At 41.1% G+C, this 7,090-nt stretch overlaps 1 protein-coding gene across 1 annotated transcript in view; it reads left to right on the top strand.

The window, feature by feature from the left end:
- The first annotated feature begins 680 nt into the window (after positions 1-680).
- CWC22 (CWC22 spliceosome associated protein homolog) overlaps positions 681-7,090 on the top strand; it is a 64,655-nt gene continuing 58,245 nt past the window's right edge. Inside the window, exon 1 of the mRNA XM_036858001.1 lies at positions 681-785. The gene's annotated coding sequence lies outside the window, so the exon portion shown is untranslated. The remainder of the gene's footprint in view (positions 786-7,090) is intronic.

Genomic DNA, 7,090 nt, shown 5'->3' with positions numbered 1-7,090 from the left:
GTTTAAGAAAATACTTCGATTGATTACCTCTGATTTGCGTACAGACTGCGATTTCCAAGTCGGTCAGGCAATCTCCTTCTCCTCAGCATGTCTCGCCAGCTGGTACCTTAACCTAAAATAGAGGCACCATCTTCTCTACAGAATTAGTTTCTCCTCATGACTTCACTCTGTGGTCCAATATTCTCCCATTCACTTGGGCTGGAAATCTTGGAATTTAGTAGGCACTTAACCTTTGGTAACATTTTTGCTTTTTTTGGTTCCTGGTTTAACTATCGTAAAAAGTCTGAAGAAGGTGTCTGCTCTCCTTAAGATTTTCACAAAAAAGTGACTACACTAAGGTCTACTTTTTTGCCAACTGCAGAGAAATAATTACAGATTAAAGTAAATTTTAAAAACTCTTAAACACAACCAGGTTTCTGGCGGGCCTACAGCACGCACTCTCTGGCGCTTATCCAGAAGAACTACAATTCCCGTCGTGCGTTGCTGCCTTCTCAGTCTACAATTGCTCGCGTCATTTCCGTCCTCATTGGCGGTGGGTTCTGGATTTTGTAGTTTGTGTCAACTTCTCTTTTGTCGGCGTCTTGGGAAGGGAAAAATGTGGCCGGATCGACAGCTCTGTATCTGGTATTACAAGATGGTATTTTAAACAAATTAATAGGATAACGTATCAAAGTCAGTTTAGCGTCAGGTTTTTATGTATTTCACGTTCCGCCTTCCTCTTACCGCCGGGGCGGGAAGGGGAAGTGACGTACGTCCGGTGTAATGGCGGCGCGGTGGAGCGCCAGGTAATTACTGAACTCCGTAGACTCGCTACAGGCAGGGAACTGAAGTGGGGGTGGTGGGTTGCCAGACCAGGTGGGAAGTGAAGGGGAACCGGGAGTGGGTGCGGGCTCGCTGGTACGGCCGTGGGCGACTCGGGTGCTCTTGGGTCTCCCGCCGCGCGCTGGCCCGCGAGGTTGGGCTGTGAGTGTCGGTCGGGCCGAGGAGTCCCAGCGGTTGGGGTGGGGAGGGGGCAGCGGTGAACTCCCGTCCCGCCTGCGCGGACAGAGTAGCTTCCTCGAGAGGTTCCTGGGCCTGTCTCTCCGCAGTGGCTTTATTGTGGAATCCAGCACCAGTGCTGGTACTCTCGCCTTTCGTGTGCGTGTGTTTTGGGCGCGGATTACGTAGAGCCTCCCGAGTCGTTTGGGCTTCCCAAGGCCCTTTTCTTAGTGCCCCGGCCCCGGGCCACGGTTGCGGGATCAATGAATGGTAGTTAATTAAAAAATAGTGGAAGTTTCACTCTCATTCCTCTTTGCGGCGTAATGTGACTGATTCTTTAAAATTTCATTAGTCGTTTCTTTTTCATTCATTTGCCACGTAATTTCTGACGCTTACTAGTGTTTATTCCTGGGGACTGTTGTTACTCATTACAAGTGTTCTTCCTCTGTCATCCTTTATCCTGGCATAACCTGAACTATCACCAATAAGGTGATAACTCCCAAACTTGAGTCTCCAGTCTCCACATCTCTATCGAGCTCCAATCCTACAGTACATTTGCACGTAACGGTAATATAATATCATAGTTAATTTTACTGACTCCAACTGCAATCACCAGTTTACCGATTTTCGCTTAATTCTTAAAACAATTCTTTGAGATAAATGGAGAACGAAAAAAATTCGGAAAGCCTATTCCAGATGCAAGAATTAAGTGATTGAAAGTCGGGTAAGAGTATGCTTTTTTAGGTTTCCACAGACTGGGAATAGCAGATAAATAAACAAGCAAACTTGGGCTTCAGAAAACCAGTTAACCTGCCTCTTCCTTATCTGTATTTAAACTTGTTTTAGGATTGCTAGTTCACCTCAGTTAACATCCTAATGTGGAAAAGTGGGTTTAGAATTGGCATTAAAAGTGTGATCTTGATTACAAGAAGCATTTAGTACGTGTAGGAGTAGGAGGCCTACTTGAATTAGTACTGGATGAAGGACTAGTAAACTAAAGATTCCAGTCTTGGTCCAGAACTTATTAGGTCTGTCACTTGGGGCAGATTACCTAACATCTCTAGTCTCAGCTTCCTCATCTAAAAATTACAGGTTGTTTTGAAGTTGAAGAAAAATAATGCATGTAAGGCACTGAGACTTCAGAGGCCAAGAACCTTTAATATCCTGCCTGACCCAGTGGTTCTGAAAATGTGGTGTCCTGAATCAGTAGAATCAGTATCTCCATGGAACTTGTTAGAAATGTAAATTATTGAGCTTCACCCCAATCCTGTTGAATCAGAAGCTGGGGAATGAGGGACCCTTCACTCTCTTTTTTGCCAGAGCATTCCCGAGATTCTCATGCCAGTTAGTTTGAGAGCCACTGTTCTAGCCCATCTCCTAGATATCGGCTGTGGTTCACCCCTACCCCAGAATCAGGTTTGCTGCCTTCTTTGCTCCAAAGTGTTTGATCTGTGGCCAGCCAGTATTTTCCTTATTATGCCGCCACATCCTTCCTCATGTTGCATAGCTTAGTTCCAATCACTTCTGGAGTTCTGACACTTCCTAGATTGCTCAACTGTCTTTCCTAAACCAGTCTTCTTAGCTCTGTCCTTTTTCCCAGCTGCTGAATTGTTAGAGGTTAAGTCTCCTCCCTGATGATTGTGCATTGCCGAGAGTTCTGCAGTAGCTTGTTGTATCTGAGACCACCTAAGAGAGTACACAGTGATACATTGTTTATTTATAATGCCCATGCCTTAACTTGAACATTATTTTCTGTTTCTGGTTCACTTGTATTTGGACTGAATCTTGTACTACCTGGTATATCCCTAACTTGATATAAGTCATGGCGGGCCTAGAGCTAGTTCAAGAAAGAAGTGGCTGTTGGTAATATAGCTGATCCCACTAATGACTTGGAGGGCTTCCTTGCTGCAGTTCTCTACTTCTCTGTTTAAATCTGAGAATCCTAGCGTGGGAGGATAATGGAACAAAAAGGCCTCTGGCATGTTATCTTTAGCAAACTTCCAGATGTAATAAACCTGTAGCCTGAATATTTTATCTCAGTATATACATTTCCCAAGTGGACATTGGAAGAGACATTTCAAGGCCTACAACAGAGTACAAACTTTCAAAGCATTTTCTTTAGAAATAATATATCTGGAGAGGAAGCAATGATTAAAGCAAGCCTTTGCTATTTGTAGCTAAGTTAATTAATCTTTCCCAGTGAACAGATACCAAAAAGATGGTGTGAGCTGACTTGGCCAGGGGACATAAGGGCTCCTGGAATTATCGAATAGTTTGGCTAATGGGAGGGAGAGACCCAGTGGAGGTTCATGTTTAACTTGACTTTGATCCTAACTCATAAATGGATCAGACTAGAATTCAGTACTTCCATCTCAGAAGCTACTCTGTGAGTCCTTTCCTGAATTAGTTTACCAGGACAGCTTTATTCTAAACCTGGGGACAGGAGCCTCTGGAGTAGAACGTAGTGCTGTGTGTCGAGGGGATAGTTCATAAACTTCTCTGTGGAGGACACGGCATCCAAGTTTTCTTTAAAACTTAGAATGTGATTTACTGAATGGCGCTTTCATTAAATCTTCAGCAAGCCCACTTTCAAAGCTGTGCTGTGAGAGTTGGTGGAACATATCCGGCCCATATACTTAATTAGGCAAGCTGATGAACAGATTTGGGGTGAGGGGAGACAAAGTGGTATGAATGTTTGAAAGCATGCAGCATCCTCAATAATTAGACTTGTTTTGGTAAGTTGAAGTAACTGCACCTCCAGGATCAGATTTCCTCTTGCAATGCCTTCAAAAGAACTGGGTTTTTTTGTTTTGTTTTGTTTTGTTTGTTTTTGTTCTTGTTTCTTTTTTTCTCGGCAATAGGGAGGTATATTCAAGCTGCTCTCCAGGTTAACGTGGGATGAAGACAGATAAGGAATGGCACCTGATAGGACTGTCATAATACAATTGATGACATATAGCTTGGCGGTTCCTAGAAATAGGGGTTGATATGTGGGACAAGGCTGCTGTGGTATTCCTTGGTAAAGAAGTTGTCAGAATATCATTATAGGGAGTTAAGAAATAGGAACAATAATCAAAAGTCCACACACCTCTTTTTATATTTGATTTTAGAATTGGAACCTATTAAGTAGCAGGCATTGTCCTAAGTTCTGGATATATAACAGTGACCAAGAGCTTCAAGGATCCAGTGTTCTTCTACAAGGTCTTTCATCTCTCTGAGTGCTTACTGATGCTGTCTCATTGCTGGAATGACCTTTTCCCCCTTTCCTACTTGTCCTTCAAAATTCAGCTTCTAAACCCATTTCTTTCTATATGCCCCAAACCCACTTCCTTTTTTCCAGTAGTATTGAGTTTATAACCTTGCTATAGCACTTGGACTTCTCTGCTCTGCCTGATGATAGGAACTCTCATCTGTCAGACCTCACTGCCTCCTGTGCAGCTTAACGTATATCTCCCCTCACTATACACAGACACTGCCTTTAACCCTCTATTCTTAATTTGTTTCCGAAGAATAGGGGGTAAGGTAAGAAAGTAGAAAAAGACCATCTGGCTTTTTCTCTTAACCTTATACTTCTTCATTTTCTCTGCAAGTGCTTTACTGAACCACTTTTTTTTTTTAGGAGTTTGTAAACTCTTTTTCTTTTTTAACTTTTATTGGAGTATAGTTGATTTACAGTGTTGTTTCTGCTGTACAGCAAAGTGAATCAGTTATACATATATCCACTCTTTTTTAGATTCTGTTCCCATATAGGTCATTACAGAGTGAACCACTTTTTAATATAATTATCAATTATGACACCAGCCTCGTTATTATTATTTTTTTTAGTTCTGTTTTCTCATTTGTCCTGTACAAAATTTTTCACTTTTTATGACCTCACAAAGGAGACTCTCCTGCACAAATACAAACTTTAAGACAAAATGAAAAAGGAGCTATTCAGTGTGTGATTAGAAGCACTAGAGCTACTTCTTTGCCATAAGATATATATTAAGTAAAGTGGTGAGGGTTGTGGTATACGTTTGAAATGTAAGGTTTTGTGTCTTTGTTATCTTGAAAATGGGTATAAATTTAGCTTAATCGCAGACCAGTAAAACCCATAATGGTAATATTTGTCCAGTGAATGAGGTGCTGGGGTTAATGAGAAAAGTTAAATTCTGTTGCCAGCCAGTTGAGCTGTGAACCAAGTGAAGTGTGGGGAAACTGAGGGGAGACGAGGTGGGCTTGTGGGGGTGTGGTTAAGTACAAGTGATTGAGGGTACAGTAGCAGTAACGATGTCCCTTAGGGTTTATTTTATTCAGCAATTAGAGGGACTGCTACCCCAAGAACTCTTTTCTATCAAAGAGTAATATAAGGAGATAGATTGTTGATACATTGAGACAGAATTTTCATTTTTGAAATTTAGAAGGAAATTTAGAAAGTGTGGAATGATTGAATATATCATAGTGAGATCTTTTTCTTTTTTCTTTTAGCATCTTGATTGGAGTATAATTGCTTTACAGTGTTGTATTAGTTTCTGCTGTATAACAAAGTGAATCAGCTATATGCATACGTATATCACCATATCCCCTCCCTCTTGCGTCTCCCTCCCACCCTCCCTATCCCACCCCTCTAGGTGGTCAAAAAGTACCAAACTGATCTCCCTGTGCTATGCAGCTGCTTCACACTAGCTATCTATTTTACCTTTGGTAGTGTATATATGTCAATGCTACTCTCTTACTTCATCCCAGCTTACCCTTCCCCTTCCCGGTGTCTTCAAGCCCATTCTCTACGTCTGTGTCTTTATTCCTGTCCTGCCCCAGGTTCATCAGATGCTTTTTTTTTTTTTAGATTCCATATATATGTGTTACCCTACAGTATTTGTTTTTCTGACTTACTTCACTCTGTATGACAGACTCTAGGTCCATCCACCTCACTACAAATAACTCAATTTCGTTTCTTTTGATGGCTGAGTAATATTCCATTGTACATATGTGCCATATCTTCTTTATCCATTCATCTGTCGATGGACACTTAGGTTCCTTCCATGTCCTGGCTATTGTAAAGAGAGCTGCAGTGAACATTGTGGTACATGACTCTTTTTGAATTATGGTTTTCTCAGGGTATATGCCCAGTAGTGGGATTGCTGGGTCGTATGGTAGTTCTATTTTTAATTTTTTAAGGAACCTCCATACTGTTCTCCATAGTGGCTGTATCAATTTACATTCCCACCAGCAGTGCAAGAGGGTTCCCTTTTCTCCACACCCTCTCCAGCATTTATTGTTTGTAGATTTTTTGATCATGGCCATTCTGACCAGTGTGCGGTGATACCTCATTGTAGTTTTGATTTGCATTTCTCTAATGATTGGTGATGTTGAGCATCTTTTCATGTGTTTGTTGGCAATCTGTATATCTTCTTTGGAGAAATGTCTGTTTAGGTCTGCCCATTTTTGGATTGGGTTGTTTGTTTTTTTGATATTGAGCTGCATGAGCTGCTTGTATATTTTGGAGATTAATCCCTTGTCCATTGCTTCATTTGCAAATATTTTCTCCCATTCTGAAGGTTGTCTTTTCGACTTGTTTATGGTTTCCTTTGCTGTGCAAAAACTTTTAAGTTTCATTAGGTCCCATTTGTTTATTTTTGTTTTTATTTCCATTTCTCTAGGAGGTGGGTCAAAAAGGATCTTGCTGTGATTTATTCATAGAGTGTTCTGCCTATGTTTTCTTCTAAGAGTTTTATAGTGTCTGGCCTTACATTTAGGTCTTTAATCCATTTTGAGTTTATTTTTGTGTATGATGTTAGGGAGTGTTCTAATTTCATTCTTTTACATGTAGCTGTCCAGTTTTCCCAGCACCACTTATTGAAGAGGCTGTCTTTTCTCCATTGTATACTTTTGCCTCCTTTATCAAAGATAAGGTGACCATATGTGCGTGGGTTTATCTCTGGGCTTTCTGTCCTGTTCCATTGATCTATATTTCTGTTTTTGTGCCAGTACCATACTGTCTTGATTACTGTAGCTTTGTAGTATAGTCTGAAGTCGGGGAGCCTGATTCCTACAGTTCTGCTTTTCTTTCTCAAGATTGCTTTGGCTATTTGGGGTCCTTTGTGTTTCCATACAAATTGTGCAATTTTTTTTT

Source organism: Balaenoptera musculus, chromosome 7, assembly GCF_009873245.2.
Source record: "Balaenoptera musculus isolate JJ_BM4_2016_0621 chromosome 7, mBalMus1.pri.v3, whole genome shotgun sequence".
NCBI lineage: Eukaryota > Metazoa > Chordata > Mammalia > Artiodactyla > Balaenopteridae > Balaenoptera > Balaenoptera musculus.
The sequence above is the reverse complement of the archived record's forward strand: the minus strand, read 5'-3'. Positions and strand labels throughout refer to the sequence as shown.